Consider the following 23,973-nt stretch of genomic DNA (forward strand, 5'->3'; position numbering starts at 1 on the left):
ATATAAATGGTAGATAGTTTTCCAAAAGCTTTCCAATATAATAAATCAATTAAATATAATATTCCAGCAATAGATTTTAATAAAGATATTACATATAGAAATGAAGTTTTAGATTCATTAACTAATTTAGAAATTTATGTTACTGAAACTAATAATTTTAATGCAAAGATGGAAAATATATTTCATGTATATTTAATTAATTTTAAAAAATTGAAAGATGAAAAACAATGGTTATTAAAATCTAATATGAAGTATTGGCAGAACCAATTAAATTTTGCTGTTTATTGTGCAACAACAGGATGTGGAATTAGTTGGAATGATCATTTGAATAATTCTGAATATAAATTAATTCAAAGTTTATTTAGATTTCATACATACTTTCAAATCAGAATAATATTAAATGAATTAGAGTGCGCTTTACCAGGATCTAGGTATTTTAAAGAATTAGATAATAATATTGATTTATCAAAGTTTTATAAAATTTGTAATGAATTTAATATAGATATAAATAATTCTGATTTTAGAACAAAAATTGGAACAATAAGATCACTTCCTTGCCCTAAAAAGATTGCAGAATATTGTGCACTTCCCATACCATCTAATAGTTTGTATAATATCTATAGTAATAAATTAGGTTATGGTAAAATACAAACTAAGGATTTAGAATCATTAAATTTCAATAAATTACCGACATTTTATGATAATTTAAAACAAGAAAACAATAATGGTTGGGTTTATTTCATTTTAGAAAATAATGAAGGTTTTACAAAATCAGGTATACAAAGAATAAATCAATCTATTAGAACTTATTTGATATGTATTTTAGGTGCGCAAGTTGAAACAAGATCCCCAATAATTGGAAATTTAAATACATCATTTGATACACAAAAATTCAAAGTATTATTTGAAGATTCTATTCATAATGATAAAAATAGATCGATTCCAGAAAACATTGTAAGATATCAAAATCATTTAGATAAATCTCATGTAAGACTAAATTATTGTATGGGCCCTAATCTATTAATTATTTCTAATGATTTAGTACTAAAGATGGGAAACATAATTGGTTACAATAATCTAATTAAAACTGCAACAATAAATAATTCATTTGGATTAAATGATATAAATAAAAAGATTATTACCGCTCCAAAATTAATGGAAGGTGAAAAAAATAAAAAACACATGCAATCAACAGAAACTAAAACTAAAAATATTAAATTGCATAATGATTCTAAAATAAAAGATTACAATACATCAGAAAATATAAAAACTGATAATATTCAACATGATATAATTAAAACTAATAATGATAATAAATTCCATGAAAATACTAAATTAGCTTTAACTTGTACAGGAATTGTTATAGGAGGAATATTATATTTTAAATTTTAATTTTTTTATTATATAAATGGATGTAGAAGGTGGAGAAGATATTGGAATGGACCCTTTAGATGAACCTGGTATAACTGATGAACAACAACCTGATTTTAGTGAAACAAGTTTTAATGTCGGTAATGAGTCAGGATATAATAATAATTTGAATATGCCTGATTATATTGAAAATGCAGAATCACAATTAAATCCTGAAAATTTAGACCCAGATTTAGTAAAACAAGATTTAGATAATTTAAACAAAATACCTAAATTAGAAGATTTAATTGAAAAATCTAAACTTAACATAAATGATGAAGACGTTGGACTTTTAGCAGATCAATTAAAATTTTTAGATAATGGTAAATGTTATTATCGTTTGAAAGGTGATTATTATATTGATATCACTTATAAAAATAATGAAAATAAAATATTATCAGAATCAACTTTAGAAAAATTAAAACCAGATAGAATTAAAAGAATAAGTAATAGTAATGAAATAACTGATGTTACACAAAATGAAAGAGATGATAATATAGACGTATTTAAACAAAAAATTAATGAATTATTTGAAATAATCAAAAAGAAATCAGAGACAGAAACAACTTCTGAACAGAATATAACTTCCAAAACTAGTAAACTTAAATCAAATAAAGTTTCAATTGAAAAACTTTTACCGAATGGATTAATTGATGCAACAGATCAAGAATTAGAAGATTTAGATATATTTTCTGATAAAGCAATTAGAGAGATTATTAGTATAAGAAATGAAGCTGATAAAATTGCGCATGATAAAAGTATAAGAGATTTAAAAATTAGAACTTTAGAAAAAGAATTAACTGATAAAAATAAAAAAATAGAACAATCAAAATTAGATAGAGATAATAAAGTTATTGAAGAAATCGAATTTAAAAAAAGAAATGCGTGTTTAGAAAAAGAAAAGATGATTTAGAATATAACATAGAATTACAAAAAGAAGAAATTAAATTATTATTAAAATCATATGATTATAATATTAATAGATTAAAAGTTATTTTTAAAGATTTATTGATAAAACCAAATTCTGAAATATCATTGAAAGATAGAATAAAGTTATTATTTAAATTAGAAGGAATAACAATTCTTTCAATTCTAACAGCTGTAACTATGTTATTTACAACAATTGGTTTAGCTATATCAAATTCATTAAAATCTACTCCTACTCCAAATAAACCAGATAAACGCCAAGATAATAATTCTATACAAGATAAAGTTAAGGATGGTTTAAAGAAATTAGCAAAATATTTATGGGAACTATCTAAAAAATCTGCCGCAGCTTTACCAGGAATTATTGCATCAATTGTTGGTTTTATATTGAAATCTGCTGGGAATATTCTTAACTTTGCTGCTGAACATATTATTTTATTTTTAATAACAGTTGTAAGTGCTATTATTTTTGGGTTAGTGAATATGATTGAAAATAAATAATTAATTTTTTTGTTAAATAAATGAGTGGGAGTTATATAAGTCCTTCTAAGATTTCTAGAATATCTAATGCTATTAAAGCAGAAAGATCACATCATATAATTACTCATAATCCTTCAAATATTAATCCCGATGAAACTTTATATGATAGAATTCCTAGATTGACACAAAATACTTTTTATGTTCCAAATAGTATTTATTTATCAGCTGATATAAAAGTAATTGGTCATGATAATAATTATGTTGTTGATAATGTTGGGAGATATTTGATTAAAAAATTAACTCTAAAGATTGGTCCAGAAACAGTTTTCTCATTAGATGATTATAATTTATTTATGCATTATAAAGATTTATGGTTAACTAAAGAAAATAGAAATAATATGATATCTCAGGGTATTCAATCGGAAAACCATAATAAATTAAGATCAGGAGCTAATGACGCAATAGTAACTCGTGCCACAGGTAATTTGATTAAAAAGATTTATGGAAGCAAATATAAAATTCCATTAGACTTTATATAAATATGTAATTCAAGAAGATATTATATTTGAGATAACATTTGCTCCTGTAAATGAAATTGTATTATCTAGCGTTGTTAAAGATATGGGTTATAAATTATCAAATATATGTTTAGAATATGACACAGTAACTAATGAAAATATTGCTAGCACAATTCAAACTCGATACAATCAAGGATTTTCATTATTATATGATTATATTGATAAATTTAAAACTGTAACTATTAATGCAAATGATGAAATAATTAATGAGAATATTAACTTCCCAAGAAGATCTATTAAAGGTATATTAATATTTTTTACCATTGCAACATATTCTAATGGCGCAATAACGGTTGATAATTATTATAATCCTGAAATAACAAAAGTAGAAATAACTATCGAAGGAATAGCAAATAAAATATTTTGTCAAGGAATGAGAATGATAGATCAGTGGCCAGAAATTAGAGAACATTTTATGAATGAAAAAGTAAAATCATTTGAAAATTGTAATATTAATCAAATTGATTATTATACCGGCAATAAATATGCATTATGGTTAGATTTTAGAACAACAGAGGATAATTCATAACATGGTTCTGGAAAAAAACTACAGAACACAAAAGATGGAATACAATTATTCATGACAAAGAATAAAGGAATCAAAAATTTCAAAATGCACATTTATATTATATCTGACGCGCAATTAAATATTGTAAATTCACAATTAGATAGTATTCAATATTAGAAATATAAAGTTAAAATCAACGATATATAAATGGGTGGTAAAAAAACTCCTAATACTAAAGAACAATATTTAAGAAATTTATATTGCAACCCTGAGAGTTCGGTTGCTTATTCTTCTACTAAAAATATATGGCGTCAAGTAAAACAAGATAAATTAGATAAGATAATCACACAAAATTTAGTTAAATATAAAGATATAAATGAATTTATGTTAGAACAACCAACATACACAACACATAAAAAAATTTTTAGAAAATATAAAACTCGTAAAACTATGGTAAGTTATGGAGATCAACAGTGGCAAGGAGATTTAATTGATATGAAAAATGTTAAGAAAGATAATGATGATTATTGGTGGTTATTGAATATAATTGATATTTTTAGTCGTTATGTATGGAGTTTCCCACTTTATATAAAAGATGCTGTACAAACATCAAATGTTTTAAGAAAATTTCTTTCGGATGATAAACTAAAACCAGAAAAAATACAATTTGATGATGGAAAAGAATTTGATAATTCACTTGTCCATGAACTCTTAGATAATCATAATATTAAATATTTTTCAACAAAATCGGATAAAAAAGCAGCAGTTATTGAACGATTTAATAGAACATTAAGAACAAGAATGTGGAAATATTTTACAGCAAATAATACTTTTAAATGGATTGATGTTTTACCGAAATTGATAGAAGGATATAATAATTCTTATCATTCTTCTATTGGAATGAAACCTATTGATGCTAGAAAACCTGAAAATGCTGAAATTGTTTGGAATAATTTATATGGAGCATTTCTTGTAGATGATTTTGGTGAACCTAAATTTAAAGTTGGTCAAAATGTTAGAATTTCTAAGTATAAAAAGATATTTGACAAGGGATACGATCGAAATTTTACTAGAGAAATATATAAAATAAAAAAGGTTATAACAACAAAACCATATGTCTATAAATTAGAAGATTTAGATGGTGAAGAAGTTGATGGCTACTTCTACGAAGAAGAATTAAGTTTAACTACAGAAAATCTAGAACAAGAATATAAAATTGAAAAAGTATTAAAAACAAAAACTATTAAAAGAAAAAAATATTCTTTAGTAAAATGGGTTGGATGGCCGGATAAATTCAATGAATGGATATTATCAAGTAAAATTAAAAATATATAAATGAATAAGGAATTATTCATATTTGAGCCTCATAGTATGTTAATTTCTGGTGTAACAAATTGTGGAAACTTATTTTATATTAAATTTATTAGAAACTGTTTATAAAAACTATTTTGATAATATAGTATTATTTTGTCCAACGTATGAATTTAATCAAACTTATGATAGAAATATTACTAGAAATAATAAATTTATTATATTAGATCCTAAAACAGTTAAAGAAAATTTAGATAATTGTATTAAAATAGCAATTGATATTTATAAAGGATCAAATACATTATTCATTATAGATGATTGTGCTAATATACATGATTCAAAAGTTAGAGAGAGTGAGTTATGCTACTTAGCTTTTTCTGGCAGACATTTTGGGATAACAACTTTGGTTTTAAATCAAAAATATAATTCAATTGTTAAAGACTTTAGAGAAAACATTAGATTTCTAGTTTTATTCTACAATAAAGATAGAAAATCGATGAAAAATGCACTTGAGGAAAATGATATTATTCCACATGATTTACATAATGAATATATGGATAAGTTGAAAAATATTAAAAGATCAAAATTACTATTTAGATTACAACACCCATTTAAATATGAATTTATTTAAATTCAACTGGCTTGTTAATCTAGTTGAATTCTAGTTATTGGTAGTTGTAACAAAAATCAACTAGATTTAACAATATTTTAACTAGCTTGTTAATCTAGTTGAATTCTAGTTACATTCTAGTTGAATTCTAGTTGTTAGTAGTTGGAACAAAAATCAACTAGATTTAACAATATTTTAACTAGCTTGTTAATCTAGTTTAATTCTAGTTACATTCTAGTTGAATTCTAGTTGTTAGTAGTTGGAACAAAAATCAACTAGATTTAACAAGAAATAAACACAAACAACAATATTTCAACTAGCTTGTTAATCTAGTTGAATTCTAGTTACATTCTAGTTGAATTCTAGTTGCAACATCACAACTAATTTTTTTGTTATATAAATGGTAGGTGAAAAGAAAATAAAATCTAAAAATGGTGATGTTCCAATTGAAAAAACTTTAGATGATTTAGGAATAACAGAAACAAAATAAACTCCAGATGATGGTGTTATAAATAATGTTACAACAAATAATAATTATGAATATTATCTTTATTGTAAACATCAATTAGAAATATTAATAGCATCTGGAAAATGTAAAAATTTTGTCGGTAAAAATTTAATTTATAATGAATTAGATACAATGAAATCAGATGAAATTATTAGATTATTTAAGATTTATGAAGCCGCGAGAACAGCTAGAATTAATGATGCGATATCAGAAAATGTAGTAAAAGGTTATAGTAAATTATGTAATTATATACTACCAATTGAAGATGAAAATAGATTATATTCCGATTTAAAAAATGATTATTTAGTTATGACTGAATTAAATAAATGGATTGGATATTTATCATTTCAATTAGGTGGATTTATGACATTATTATCAACTGGAGTTATAACATTATCAAATATTGAAAGTAAAAATATTTCTATAATAAATGAACAAGGCGGAAGAAGTGAAGGAATTAACTGTGAACAAAAAACCGAGATCACAGAAACAAATTGAATGGTCTCGGCAATTAGGAATTAAATCACAAGAATATAAAAAAGCTGTAAAAGAAAAGATAAGTGATAAAAATGTTAATAGAAATAGTGAAAATATTGTTATTTCTACTCCTTCTTATGATAGAATATTTGATAAATGTCTATATTTTACAGTTGGATTTGTAATTGTATTCATTTTGATTGGGTGTAATTGGTATAAGAAATCAAATAAAATTCATGATATTAATAATTCTGAAACAACTGCTATCAAAAATGAAAATAATTCTGAAATTCCAAAATTGACGATAAAAATGGATTAATATTTTAGAAAAAAAGCAAAATAAAATATTTTTTTTTAATTAATTGAATATCTCACTACTTTTGTCTATCTATGCGGAGCAATTAAATTGTCCAGATAAGTCATTTCGGATTCTAGATATTCATTATTTTTATTAATTTATTTTTTTAAATTTAATCAACAATTTCTAAATCATGATGGCCATCTTCATTTTTTCCATGATAGATTATTTTAAATCCTTCTAAATCTTTTAATTCCTCTGTACTCAATGAAGCCCATTTATCAGGTAAAAATACTTTGAATTCTCGCGATGTACTAACATTACAGTAGCTTAAATTAGCTGATACTTTCTCTCCATATTTAGTTTTTATCTTTTCTAATTTCAATATTTTATGTTAAATTTCTTTTGTAACATCAACTAACTTTTTTATTTCAAATTGTTTTTTGCTGGTTTAATTCTGTTATTTATTGTTGCTAAGAATGCTTTTCTATCTCCCATTTATAAGGAAAACAAATTACTTGTGGTGATGAGTGGGGATTACTTCCCCCCTGTATATAACGAACACACTATTAACCGTTCTCATCCAGTTCTCAGTAGAGACTCACCGTATCGATCTATCCACGCGCAGATGTTGTTACGCGCACTCACTGTATACGTGTATCACAGAGCAATCGTCCGTTCTCACTAGAGCCTAGCTGTGATGAGTGGTGTCTAGTACTCTAGTACTCTGGTATGAAAACGCCATCTTCTAATTACTCATTTCCATCATCATAATATTCTGTTAAATATAAAGCTTCCAATGTATAATCTTTAATATTTTCACCTTTTGTCTTTGGTAATTGCATTAATTCGAATACATTTATTTTTAAATTATTAACTTTTTCTATTTTAGGAATCATTTTTATAGTTACTGGATATTGATCAATTTTATATAATGTTTCATATTTCCGGTAATATGTTATTCTAAAACTATGTGTAATATCTTCTGTTGGATGTAAGCAACTAATAATTGCCCACAGAAAACATTTATTATCTTCATTTTGAAGATTTATTACTGCTTTTGTTGTAAATGGTAATTTAATATAAGATGATGCTTTAATATCCTTTTCTGTTGTAAAATTTGAATCATTTTTAAACATTTCATTACTTTTTGATGTTTTATTTCTTTATGTATTAAAAACATTGAAATCTAAATATATAATTTCATTCAATGTTAAGCCAGAACCCTCAAAATATCTTTCTTCAATATGACGTTTAATTTCATTAAATATTTTTTCTAATTTCTCTTTTATTTGTGTTTTTGAAATTATTTCTTCAGAGTGTATTTGAATATTATAATCCATTTTTTCTTCTGACTTTATAAAACTTACTTTCCCAGAGATACTAATTTTTGGATATTCAACATCTGTTATCAAATCTAGTATTTTTTCTATTATTTCATTAAATTTACTATAATCTTCTATTGTTGTTCCTTTAAAAAATCTTAATATAATAGCCGCAGTACCAATTTTACTATGTAATGTTTCTAAAATTTCAATTGTATCTTTTATTTCTAGTGAATCAATATAATTTCTAACATTTTCCATGTAAGGTTTATTTGAAATGGATTTAGTTTTTGAAGTTGTTTTTTTTTACTTTTTGAGGTTTATCATCGAAATAATCTTTTCCTAAAACATTATTACTCAAATTTTGGTGGTGTATTTGTGATTCGAGATGTCTATTATAATTCCTTTTTACTATAAATTCATTACAAACTTCACATTTTATTTCATCCACATTCATATCATCTAATCGTTCTTTTCTTTCATTGGAATTTTCTGGAGTTTCAAAATCTATAACATTTTTTATATGATTTGAAGATTTTTCATGTTTAGATTTATTAGATTTATCGATGTATTTTTTACAATATGGACAATAATATTGATTTTTATTAACATTATTGTTTTCTGGCTGGTGTTCATTCTCCATTTATAAGGAAAAATAATTACTTGTGGTGATGAGTGGTGTCTCGTACTCTCGTACTCTGGTATGAAAGCCTACTTTTCCTATTACTTACTTGTTTACTCTCCATTTATTATACAAATTTTTATTAAAATTGATTTCAGAAATATCAAATTTCATAAATATAATATTCATGAATATACAATTTATAAATATTAGAGTAAGTGTATATATGTTGTTTCAGATTGAAGTTTGAAAGGTTGTGTGCGTAAAAAATAAAAATAAATTCGAACTTGCGAGAATTTATTTTTATTTTTTATGAGCGTAACGATTCTTCCATTCTTTTATCACACACAGCAAACTCCGGGGCACACAACCTTCCAGCCAACGCAGAGTAAGCAAACAGGACACAGTCCTACGAGGCACAAAGCCTCTAGTCCACACACAGTAGACTCCGGGGCACACAGCCCCTCCAGCCCCCACACAGCAGGCAAAAAACACATTAGACCTCCACGCACAGTGGAATACCCCAGACGACAGACTACAAACTGCACAAAGGAAGGACACACAGTTCACATAAGTACACGCTCACAGAACAAAGCCAAGATGTGAACAACCACAACCGTAAAAGTACGTCCGAGAGCGAGGATAACCAAAGCCAAACTGACTTCTCACAGATAGAGGTTCACAGATAGAGTTCTGGGGGCTTCCGCCTGTCCGCAGCGCCACGTAGTGAGAATAAGAACGCGAGTGCGTCCCATATGTTGGAGGAAGTGGTCCACCCGGGCAGCAAGCAGCAAATATAAAAATGTGTAAACATGTAATTTCAATATTCAGATGTTTTAGGAATATGTTCGATATTAGGGGTATGCAGGTTTCATGAGATTAGCAACTTATAAAAGCATAGCTGTCATATACGGCTCCGCGTCCTCTGATGGCATGTTTACTAGGTGGCAATTCAATTCTTTATTGATCCTTATTACATATAAAATTTCCAAATTCAATAAAGTAACAAATTTTGAAAATAAGAAAATACAACATACAAGACACATGCGTTATTCATACAGAATAACATAAACAAGTTATTGTAAATGACATTGTCTACTCAACTCAGACTCAAGAAGATATCGAGTGACAGCCAAACTGGGCGCTGGCTAGGCCACACGATATGCTCCAAAGTCATGGACCAAAGTCATCGATGCAATGAAGTGTAAAAGCAGACATCAGAGCTCTTTCCTCAACCATGGAGGCAATGAAGTGTAAAATTGATTTCAATTTGATTTATTGTAACGGTGCGACTGCGACGTTATTACATTGTAATATAGTATATTTGTATTTGTAATAATAAATGTTGACGATAGGTGGCATATCTATCACTCTCTTGAAAAGAGTCCATTGTCCTGGTGAGTTATGTGTGCTTCTATTGTCTCGGTTCAAGACTCTGATTGTCCCCTATATCAGCGGCGATTAACCCCGATGTATCCATAAGAATACCCCAAGACGACAATTGTTACACTTGTGGCAGCGAAGTGGGATTTTATTTCGATTGTCGTGTATTTTATGGTCTTTTTAATTAAGCGGCCCCACGTTGGGAACCTACTAGTCTGAGCGAAGCACGTTTACCGTTATTGATTAGAAAACCCTTGACAGATTTATAACAGAAGTAATAGGAAAAGTGGGCTTTCAGATATGGAGGTCGGAGGTCGAGCTCACTCAACCTCTCTCCCTCTAGAATGAAAGCCTCAATTCCTTATTACTCTTAATAATTTCATATAAATGAACATTATTTACATGAATTTCATTTATTTTAAAATCATTTATATGTTAATTACAAAAGTAGTGTGAATAAAGTGTGAGAAATAATTCATATTTTAACAGATTTCGAATAAAAATATAAGTAAAATAATTAGATTTTTAAACATAAAAGTGTGAGTAAAGTGTGAGTGAAATAACTCATATTTTAGAAAAGTGACAAGTTATTAACGAGTTGATTAAAATTAGATTTTTAAACATAAAAGTGTGAGTAAAGTGTGAGTGAAATAACTCATTTCATACCAGAGTACGAGAGTACGAGACACCTCTCATCACAGCGAGGCGCTAGTGAGAACGGTCGATTGCTCTGTGATACACATATACAGTGAGTGCGCGTAACAACAGCTGCGCGTGGATAGATCGATACATCGAGGTGCTACCGAGAACGGTTATTAACGCATGTACTATTACTGTAGTACAGTGATTGCGTGTCAGCTGTGCTCGGATAAATAGATGCTGTGAGGCTTGGATGACAACGGTTAATAGCGCGCTTGTTATATATAAGGGGAAGTAATCCCCACTCATCACCACAAGTAATTTTTTTCCTTATAAATGGGGGAGAATAAGACAGGATAAATTGATGTTAATGAAAATCAATATTATTGTACATATTGTAAAAAATACATTGATAAATCTCAAAAATCGCGTCATGAAAAATCTACAAATCATCTGAAAAATGTAATAGATTTTGAAACTCCAGAAAATTCCAATGAAAGAAAAGAACGATTAGATGATATGAAAAAAGATGAAATTAGATGTATTGTTTGTAATGAATTTATAGTAAAAAGGAATTATAAAAGACATCTCGAATCACAAAAACACTATCAAAATTTAAATAAAAATGTTTTAGGATCAGAACATTTTGATGATAAACCTCAACAAGTAAAAAAATCAACTTCAAAAACTAAATCCATTTTAAATAAACCTTACATGGAAAATGTTAGAAATTATATCGATTCACTAGAAATAAAAGATACAATTGAAATATTAGGAACATTACGTAGTAAAATTGGTCCTGCAGCTATTATATTTAGATTTTTTAAAGGTACAAAAATAGAAGATTATAGTAAATTTATTGAATTCATGGAAAAATACTAGATTTGATAACAGATGTTGAATATCCAAAAATTAGTATTTCTGGGAAAGTAAGTTTTTTAAAGTCAGAAGATAAAATGGATTATGATATTCAAACACTCTCTGAAGAAAAAATTTTAAAACGCAAATAAAAGAGAAGTTAGAAAAAATATTTAATGAATTTAAACGACATATTGAAGAAAGATATTTTGAGGGTTCTGGTTTAACATTGAATGAAATTATATTTTTAGATTTAAATGTTTATAATACAAAAATGATTAAAACATCAAAAAGTAAAACAATGTTTAAAAATAACTCAAACTTTACAACAGAAAAGGATATTAAAGCATCATCTTATATTAAAATACCATTTACAACAAAAGCAGTAATAAATATTCAAAATGAAGATAATAAATGTTTTCTATGGTCAATTATTAGTCGCTAACACCCAACTCAGGAAAATGTTTGTAGTACAACAAATTACCAGAAATATGAAACAAGATATAAAATTGATCAATATCCAGTAACTATAAAAATGATTCCTAAAATAGAAAAAGATTATGATTTAAAAATAAATCGAATTAATGCAATTACCAAAGACAAAAGGTGAAAATATTAAAGATTATATATTAGAAGCTTTATATTTAACAGAATATTATGATGATGAAAAAGTTATAGTTACAAAAAAGTTATATTACCAAAAAGATGAAAATGAACATTATATGTGGTTAAAACAAATTGATTTATTCTTTAGAACAGAAAGTGATCATCATCATAAAATTTATCTATGTAGGAAATGTTTATCTAAATTTATGACTGAGAATACATTATTAAAACATAAAGAATTATGTGATAATAAAGATTTTTGCAAATTAATAATGCCAACAGAAAAAGATTGTAAGTTGAAATTTACTAATCATAAATTTAAAAACATTGTTCCATTTGTAATTTATGGGGATTTTGAATCGTTGAATAAAGAATTAACTAATCAAGATAGAAAAGAAATATATAATAAAAAGCAAATTTAAAAATCAATGGATAAAGGAAATGAATTAAATGAAGATATAATTCAAGATCCACCAATAATAAACACAAATGAAAAAGTTCATCAAAGAGCTGCTGCTTATGGAATTTACATAAAATCAAATTATCCTGAATTATATCAAAGTCAATATATTCCTTTTAGAGGTGAAGATGTAGTTAATAATTTTTGTAACAAAATAATTGAATTAGAAAGTGATTTTGCAAAATCATTAAACAAAAACAAAAGAATAGTTATGACAAAAGAAGATGAAATTGATTTTAATTATGCAACTCATTGTTGTTATTGTGAAAAACGTTTTTATTCATTTGATAAAAAAGTTAGAGATCATGATCATTTAAATTCGAAATATCGTGGAGATGCTCATGAAGATTGTAATTTACAAGCTAAGAAAGCTAATTTCGTACAAATATTATTTCATAATTTATCGGGCTATGATACCCATCTATTTATAAAAACAATTATCAGGAAAATTGGGTGCAATTAATCAAGAAATAGAAGAATATAATGCTATGAATGGTACAAATGTAAGAAAATATGATTTTAAACTATTAGCTAGACATCCGAAAATTATATTTCATTTCAATTTGGTTGCATTAGATTTTTAGATTCTTATAGATTTCTAGCAAGTTCATTAGATAATTTAGCAAAAAGTTTAGTTGATATTGATTTTGTAATAACTCGACATTATTACCCAAATGACAAGATTTTAAATTATTGAGATATAAAGGAGCAATTCCTTATTCATTTTATAAAACACATGATGATTTTAATGTAACAGAATTATTAAAAGAACAATTTTATGATCAATTAAAAGAGGAGTATGTGAAAGATGAAGTGTTTAATAGAACATTAAATATTTGGAATCACTTTAAGATAAAAAATCATGTTGAATTAGTAGATTTATATTTAAAATCAGATGTTATGATATTGGCTGATATATTTGAAAAATTTAGAGAAGTTAATTCGAATCATTTTAATGTTGATCCTTGTTATTGTTATTCAAGTCCTGGTTTAACCTGGCAATGTGGTTTAAAATATACAAATGTAGAATTCGATTTATTAAAAGAACCAGACATGGTTTTATTATTTGAAAAATCAATTAGAGGTGGAATTAGTGGTGTTATGGGAGATAGACATTTTAAAGCAAATGATGAATATAAATTATTATATATTGACGCCAATAATTTATATGGTTGGGCAATGATGCAACCTCAACCATACAAAAATCTTATATTAACAGAAGTTGAAAGTGATGATAAAACTGATTGGGAAAGCGCAATTATTAGTTTAAAAGATGAAGCACCAATTGGTTATTTCTTTGTAGTTGATTTAGAATATCCTGATAACATAAAATTTAAAACAAGAAACTTACCATATTGCCCAGAACATTTAGCCGTAGATGATAGTTATTTAAGTGAATACCAGAAGAAAATAAAACCGAAAGATCATGTTTTTACAGAAAAATTAATACTTACTCAAAACAATAAATACAATTATATTGTTTATTATAGAATGCTAAAATTTTATCTAAAACAAGGAATGAAAGTAAAGAAAGTACATAGATATATTGAATTTAATCAATCGAAGTGGTTAGAAAAATATATACAACAGAGAACCATATCAAAAACAGATTTTGAAAAAGATTTCTTCAAATTAATGAACAATAGTTTTTATGGTAAAACATGTGAAAATATTAGAAATAGAAATGAAATATTGTTAGTAAATAATTCTGAACGATTGAGACATTTACAATCAAGTCCTAGACATTTAGGAAATAAAAGATTTGAAGATTATTTAACCGCAGTTAAATTAAAAAGAACGTCAATGAAATTTAATAAACCTATATTCATTGGTTCAACTATTTTAGAAGTATCAAAATTATTAATGTATGATTTTTATTTTAATGTTTTACAACCACTTTTTGGGGAAAAGTATTGAAATATTATATTTTGATTCTGTATCAGCTGACACCCCAATATTATTAAAATGTAAAAATAAAATATTAATTAGAAGAATTTCAGAAATAATTCCAAAACAAAATGAATGTTATATTTCGTATGGTGAAAAATTAATACAAATAAATGAATTAATGGATGTTCGGACAAGAAATGGATGGAAAAAATTAAAGAATATAATCAGGCATAAAACAAATAAGAAAATCTATAGAGTTAGAACTAAATTAGCGTTTGTAGATGTTACAGAAGATCATAGTTTAATTAAACGAAATGGTGATGAAACGAAACCAACTGATATAAAAATTGGAGATGAATTATTACATAAAAGATTTTTCCAAAGAATGAATCATATGTCATTTGATGAAATAATTGATAATATTTATAATATAGAACCCGAAACATTAGAAGAAAAAGAATATTTTATCAAAGGATTTTTTATGGGAGATGGTTCAGCAGGTGTGTATAATTATGCTAGTGGAACTCAATATTGTTGGTATTTATGTAATCAAGACTTGAAATTATTAGAAAGAATTAAGAAATTCTGTGAAGAAGTTTACTCATATAAAACATTTAGAATCGTGGATCATATGAAATCATCGGCAGTTTATAGAATACTCGTTAATAACCCTGAAGATTTTGCAATTAAATATAATGATGAATTCTATATTCATGCAATAGTGAAAAGTAATACTTCAACCAAAGAAATGATAGTTCCAGATTATGTATTAAATGCAAAATATAATTTAAGAAAATGATTCTTCATTGGATTCTATGCTGCAGATGGTTCAAAAAGTTTCAAAAACCACAAAACAATATCTTTAGCTCAAAAATGAAAAGTTGCTATATCAGGATTGAATATATTATGCAATTCATTAGGTTTTAATTTTGAATATTGGATTGATTAAATTTAAACCAAATTGCTTTAATTTAAACCATGTAGAAAATGAGTTAACTGAAGAAGTTAAAGATTATTGGAAATATATAACCCGTCAGAATATGTTTATGATTTATCAACTGAAGATGGTACATTTAACTGTGGATTTCCATTAATAGCCAAAAATACGGACGCCTACATACTAAAAATCAAGACAAATGACATAACAAAAGACTTAAAAACATTAAAACATCATTTTGATTTTAGCAATTATCCCAAAGATCATGAACTATTTAGTAATGATAATAAAAAGATTCCTGCTAAGTTTAAAGATGAATTAGGGGGTGATGAAATGATTGAATTTGTTGGGATAAGAAGTAAAATGTACAGTTATAGAACAAAAGATCATGAAGCTAAAAAGTTAAAAGGAATAACAAAACATGTGGTTGATAAACATATAGAATTTCAAGATTATATCAAGTGTTTATACAACTCATTTGTTATGAAACATAAAGTGAATTGTTTAAGATCAGAAGATCACGAGATGTACATAAATGAAGTTGAAAAAACTAGTTTGAATCCATTTGATGATAGAAGGCATATTTCAGATGATGGTATAAAAACATTACCTTATGGTTATCAAAATGGATCAATATCATCAAACTCGAAATCACTACTTGTTTCTTCTTTTTCATTTAATTGTTTTTGTATAATTTGTTTAGGTTCTCTTATCTTGTACCTCATTTCATCTCGCTCTCTTTGTTTCTTTTTGTTCGTTAATTCATCAAATGAATTTATAATATCAATGTTTAAAAAATTAACAATCTTATTTAAAAAGAATTTATAATTAATTGAATCTGTTATTCTATTATCCACATAATATTTTAATATTTGTTTGAATGTTTCTTTTATATTTTCCATATCTTCTTCTGTTAATTTAGGTTTTTTATAATAATCGTTAAATAATAAATATAAATACATTTTCTTTTCTTGTGTGTTAAATGTTGATGGAATAATTGTTTTTATTATATCTTTTTTTAGTCATTTCACCATTTTCATTTTCTATTATTTTCATTTTTTCAAGCCATTGCTTATATTCTGGTGTATGATCTTCCATAGAAAATATATCAAATATTTCATCTATATATTTTAATTTTTGTTCTATAAGAATATCTCTAGTTTCTTCATCACCCCATAAATTCTTTTACCATCCACATTCATTACAAAATATCACAGGACCTTCTTGTCTTAAGTACTCATAAATACATTGTGGGCATTTCTTTCTATCATAGCTTGGTAATAGATCTTCATTAAGCTCTTGGTATTTCCTTACGTTTTCTTTATGTTTTATTGTTCTATTATGTAGATTTAAATTACTTGTTGTAATAATAAATTTACAATATTTACAATAATATTTTTTTCTTACTAATTCATTATATTGTTTATCTAACTTTTTAAGTGTTTCTTTATTATCTGGTAACGTTTTCCATATTTTATTTTTTCTAATATATTATTTTTTCTTTCATTGAATTCTGTTTCAAATTTATAAGAAATTTTATCTATATGTACTTTACGAAATTGATGATTCTCCCAATCTTCTATATTTTCAGGGCTATATTTTATTCGACAATGCTCACAGAAATGATCTTTTATATTATTCTTATCATAGAATAAGAAAGGTCTTTTCCAAATAACTTCAGGTTCACATTCAACAGAATTACTATTACTTTCGTTACAATCAACATTAACCGTTGTGTCATTAATTTTACACTTCTCTGAATGTTTTTTAACATAATTTCTTGAGAATAATTTATTACAATTTGGGCAGTTTATTTTAGGGGGTTTATAATTTTCATCATGTTTTTTCATATGTCGAGCCATATTACTTTTTCTTAGAAGTTCACCACACATTTCACATGGTATCTTCGCATCCATTTATTTAGGAAAAATTTTATTAAAATTAATTTTTAGTGATGGGCGGTAATTTTTTATGTTATAAATGAATGGTAGAATTAAAAGAATACAGAATATTTGTTGATTCTAGAAGACATTCAAATTATAAATCACATAATTTATTAGTACAATTAGATAGAGAATTTAAGAATTGTGTTGATTTAAAATTAGTAAATATAAGTTTATTTAACTCATTTTACAATATATCGAATAAAACTATTGAACACAGAGCCTTTTTAATTTTTGATAAAGGTAAAAATGAATGGTCCTATATATATTATATATATTATATTATATTATTTTTATATATATATTAAATCAGGGTTATATAATTAGATACATTAGCACAAGAAATTAATAGAAAAGCCTGGCACAAGTTAGGTAGTAATTCCGGGTTTAGTATTAGATTTTTAAAAAGTGATAGTTCTGATAGAATAAAGATAAGGTTGTCTCATATTTAAAAACATAAATTTATGGTAAAGAAACCTATAGCTAAACTGTAAGGAATTCCTCCAGATAGATCTTTTACAAATATTGATGCTGCTACACCAAACTTAATACCTTACACGCATTTTTATATTTTAATCGATCCTACAAAACCATTTGAAGCAACTAAAGATATAACTTGTAATTCTGGTTTATTAAACATTTTACCATTGAAGAATGTTAAAGAATTTGGATTGCAAATAAATTATAATTAAACAGAATGTGATTTGAAACCATGCATTCCTCGTTTTAATAATTTTAGATTAGAAATTAGAAATCATAATGGATATTCAAATTGATTTGAATATCTTTCCTGTGATATATGAATTAGTTATAAGATGTAGAGAGTAATTTTTTTGATATATAAATGAATATAACAGTAGGGCCGAGTATACGTTTTGGGTTTGATTTTAAACATGGTTAAGAAATGAGAATTAAACTAAATGATGTAATTACTGATATTAAACGTAAATCATTTAACAATGCATCAATGATTAATAAAGAAAATAATATTGATTTAATTAAAACACCTTTAGAGTATAATGAATTAAATGAAGATGGAATAATTGATGATATTAAAAACATATTAACTAAAATATATGATAATCATAAAAGTAGAAATGAAATAAATGTTGAAATAATCATCACTAAGATAACTAAATATTTTTAAGATAGTAATTTTTTTGATTAATAAATGAGTGATAATAAGTGGATAATAACTGGATTATATAATGGAGCATTACTATCAGTTGGAACTGTTGGTTATTCAATGGTATTAAAAAAAGTATTAAAAATGGGAAGTGTTAATGTTGATAGATTTTATATAAATGATATTTTAAAATTAACATTAGCAGTTACTTTATCTAATTTAACTATTGATTATTTGGAAAAACAAATATATATCCCTCCCATATAAGAAGTGTATAATTTTTTTTGTTAAATAAATGGCTTCTGCAATTATAACTATTATAGGATCGGCAGTTGTTAACGCTTTAGCATTTACAGGTGGTGGTTATTTATTTAAGCATATTGATAAAAATGGTTCATTATCAGAACAAAAAAGACATAACTTAGCATTAGAGAAATATAATTAAGCTGCAGAAGAATATAGAGAAAAAAGACAAAACTATATGGATTACATCAATAAAGAATTATATGATCAGAAGATTTCACATAGAGATTTTCAATCAGTCGATGATGCAATGAGTTTATATAACGCGGTAACCAATAAAGAAAAATTACATCTATACAAACCTAAATTATCAGATTATTATACCCCAAGTAAAGAACAACAGAAATATGAAATAATTTGGATTTTAGGTGGAACTGTTATTATTATATTTGTAGCATATAAATTTACTAATTAGTAATTATTTTTGCTAAATAAATGGATGATAAATTTGATAATATTGATATTATTCCTCATGATATAAATAAAACTAATTTAAAAATATATTTAGAAAAACAAATATTAGAATTTGAAAGTGACTTAAAGATAAAAAAGAAAGAATATTTAAAAAGTAAAATTATATATTATTTTATTATCAGTGGTTCAGTTACAATTAGTTCTGTAATAACATTTCTAGCAATATTCAGTCCATTAACACCTTTAGCTATATCAATTGGTGTGTTAGGATTATCATCAAGTGTTTTAACTGGTATAAGTTCAAAATTAAATATAAAAAGTAATAAAGATAAAATTACAACTAATATAAAAGAAATTAATAAATTGAAAAATACACTAGATTATATAATAAGTTTAAATGGTCATATTAGAGTTGAAGAACAAGATAAATTATTAAAAGAATTAATAGATTATTAATTTTTTTATTATATAAATGGGGTTTCCAAAAGCTTTCCAATATAATAAATAAATTAAATATAATATTCCTGCAATAGATTTTAATAAAGGTATTTCATATAAAAATTTTGTTTTAAATTCATTAACTAATTTAGAAATTTATGTTACTGAATCACAGTTTTTTTATTTCTAAAATGGAAAATATATTTAATGCGTATGAAATTACTTTTACTGGAGATGAATATCATATATATAAAGTAAAATCTAATATGAAATATTGGCAGAATCAATTAAATTTTGCTGTTTATTGTGCAACAACTGGTTGTGGTATAAGTTGGAATGATCATTTAAATAACTTAGATAAAAATTTGAATTATTCTGATTTAAAGTTAATTCACACAATATTTAGATTTCACGCATATTTTCAAATCAGAATAATATTAAATGAATTAGAATGTCCTTTGATCTAAATATTTTAAAGAATTGGACAATAATATTAATCTATCTAAGTTTTATAAAATATGTAATGAATTTAATATAAATATTAATGCCGATTTTAGAGCGCATGGTAAATTACAAGGTATTGGTGAACAGTATGAAATAAAAAGAATTGATTATATGCATAAAATTCGAGCTTATCATAATTATAAAATTGATAATAATAATGGTTGGATTAATTTCATTTTAGAAGATAGTGAAGGTTTTACTAAAGCTGGAATACAAAGGATAAATCAATCAATTAGAACTTATTTAATTTGTATTTTAGGTGCGCAAGTTGAAACAAGATCACCAATAGTTGGAAATGATAACACATCATTTGATACACAGAAACAATCTAAAGTATTATTTGAAGATTCAATTCATAATGATAAAAAAGATCGATTCCAGAAAACATTGTAAGATATCAAAATTATTTAGATAAATCACATATTAGATTAAATTATTATATAGGCCCTAATCTATTAATTATTTCTAATGATTACTGAATCACAGTTTTTTTATTTCTAAAATGGAAAATATATTTAATGCGTATGAAGTTACTTTTACTGGAGATGAATATCATATATATAAAGTAAAATCTAATATGAAATATTGGCAGAATCAATTAAATTTTGCTGTTTATTGTGCAACAACTGGTTGTGGTATAAGTTGGAATGATCATTTAAATAACTTAGATAAAAATTTGAATTATTCTGATTTAAAGTTAATTCACACAATATTTAGATTTCACGCATATTTTCAAATCAGAATAATATTAAATGAATTAGAATGTCCTTTGATCTAAATATTTTAAAGAATTGGACAATAATATTAATCTATCTAAGTTTTATAAAATATGTAATGAATTTAATATAAATATTAATGCCGATTTTAGAGCGCATGGTAAATTACAAGGTATTGGTGAACAGTATGAAATAAAAAGAATTGATTATATGCATAAAATTCGAGCTTATCATAATTATAAAATTTATGATAATAATGGTTGGATTAATTTCATTTTAGAAGATAGTGAAGGTTTTACTAAAGCTGGAATACAAAGGATAAATCAATCAATTAGAACTTATTTAATTTGTATTTTAGGTGCGCAAATTGAAACAAGATCACCAATAGTTGGAAATGATAACACATCATTTGATACACAGAAACAATCTAAAGTATTATTTGAAGATTCAATTCATAATGATAAAAAAGATCGATTCCAGAAAACATTGTAAGATATCAAAATTATTTAGATAAATCACATATTAGATTAAATTATTATATAGGCCCTAATCTATTAATTATTTCTAATGATTTAGTATTAAAGATGGGAAACATAATTGGTTATAATAATCTAATTAAAACTGCAACAATAAATAATTCATTTGGATTAAATGATATAAATAAAAAGATTATTACTGCTCCAAAATTAATTGAAGGTGAAAAAAATAAAAAACATATTCAAACAACTGAAACTAAACTGATATTAAAACTGATAATGGTGCCGTACGGCACGATATTCAACATGACATAATTAAACTAAATGATGATAATAAATCCCATGAAAATGCTAAATTAGCTATAACTTGTATAGGAATTGTTATAGGAGGAATATTATATTTTAAATTTTAATTTTTTTATTATATAAATGACAGAAAATATTCCATTAGATGATGTGGATACTTTAGATGACCCCGTGGATACTTTAGATGACCCCTCTGATATAAGCGATGATTCACAACCTAAAATTAGTGAAACAAGTTTTAATGATCCAGAATATAATTCTAATTTAGCAAGACCTGATACTAATGAATATGTTAATAAAGCACGTTCAACATTGGATATTGAAAATGAAAATCCAGGTTTATTAAAAATGGAATTAGAATATGAAGAATTAACTGAAAAATTTAAACCAATATTAAAAAATTCTGGTTTCAATATAACTAATAAAGGTATGAATTATTTAGTAAAAGATTTGAAATATTTAAATGGTGATTATTATTGGCATTTGAAAGATGACTATTATTTTAAGATATCTTCTAATAAAAGTCTCGATAAAATAATAACAAAACCAACTTTAATTAAATTAGAACAATCTAGAATTAAGAAAATCAATAATGATGTTATAACTGATGTTACAGAAGAAGAGATAACTCTTAATAGAATAGAATTTAAACGAAGAAATGATGATTTTTTGAAGATAATAAATGAAAATTTAGAACCAGAAACAATTCCTAAAGAAGTTATTAATTCTAAAACTAGTAAACTTAAATCAACCGAAGTTCAAACTGAAAAACTTTTACAAAATGGGTTACTTGATGCAACAGATCAAGAATTAGAAGATTTAAATATATTTTCTGATGAAGCAATTAGAGAAATTATTAGTATAAGAAATGAAGCTGATAAAATTGCACATAATAAAAGTATAAGAGATATTAAAATTATATTTTAGAAAAAGAATTGACTAATGCAAATGAAGAAATAGAACAATTAAAGTCTGATTTAGAACGACAAGTAATTGATAAAATAGAATATAGGCAAAAGAATTACGTTTAGAAAAAGAAATTGATAATTTAAAAGATAATTTAGAAGTACAGAAAGGTGAAAGAGATATATTATTAAAAGAATTTAGAAATAATTTTAAAAGGTTAAAAGATGTTTTCAAAAGATATCTAATAAAACCAAATTCTAAAATATCATTGAAAGATAGAATAAGATTATTATTTAAATTAGACGGTATAACAATTCTTTCAATTCTAACAGCTGTAACTATGGTATTTACAACAATAGGTTTAGCTATATCAAATTCATTGAAATGTACTCCTACTCCAAATAAACCGGATAAACCCCCAAATGATAATAATTCTATACAAGATAAAGTTAAGGATGGTTTGAAAAAATTAGCAAAATATTTATGGGAACTATCTAAAAAATCTGCTGCAGCTTTACCCGGAGTTATTGCATCAATTGTTGGTTTTGTTTTTAAATCTGCAGGGAATATTCTTAACTTTGCTGCTGAACATATTATTTTATTTTTAATTACAGTTGTAAGTGAAATTATTTTTGTTAAATAAATGAGTGGGAGTTATATAAGTCCTTCTAAGAATTCTAGAATATCTAATGCTATTAAAGCAGAAAGATCACATCATATAATTACTCATAATCCTTCAAATATTAATCCCGATGAAACTTTATATGTTAGAATCCCTAGATTAACACAAAATACTTTTTATGTTCCAAATAGTATTTATTTATCAGCTGATATAAAAGTAACCGGGTAATAATAATAATTATGTTGTTGATAATGTTGGAAGATATTTGATTAAAAAATTAACTATAAAGATTGGTCCAGAAACAGTTTTCTCATTAGATGATTATAATTTATTTATGCATTATAAAGATTTATGGTTAACTAAAGAAAATAGAAATAATATGATATTTCAAG

The sequence above is a fragment of the Tubulanus polymorphus genome, chromosome 9 (genome assembly GCF_964204645.1).
Source record: "Tubulanus polymorphus chromosome 9, tnTubPoly1.2, whole genome shotgun sequence".
NCBI classification, from domain to species: domain Eukaryota; kingdom Metazoa; phylum Nemertea; class Palaeonemertea; order Tubulaniformes; family Tubulanidae; genus Tubulanus; species Tubulanus polymorphus.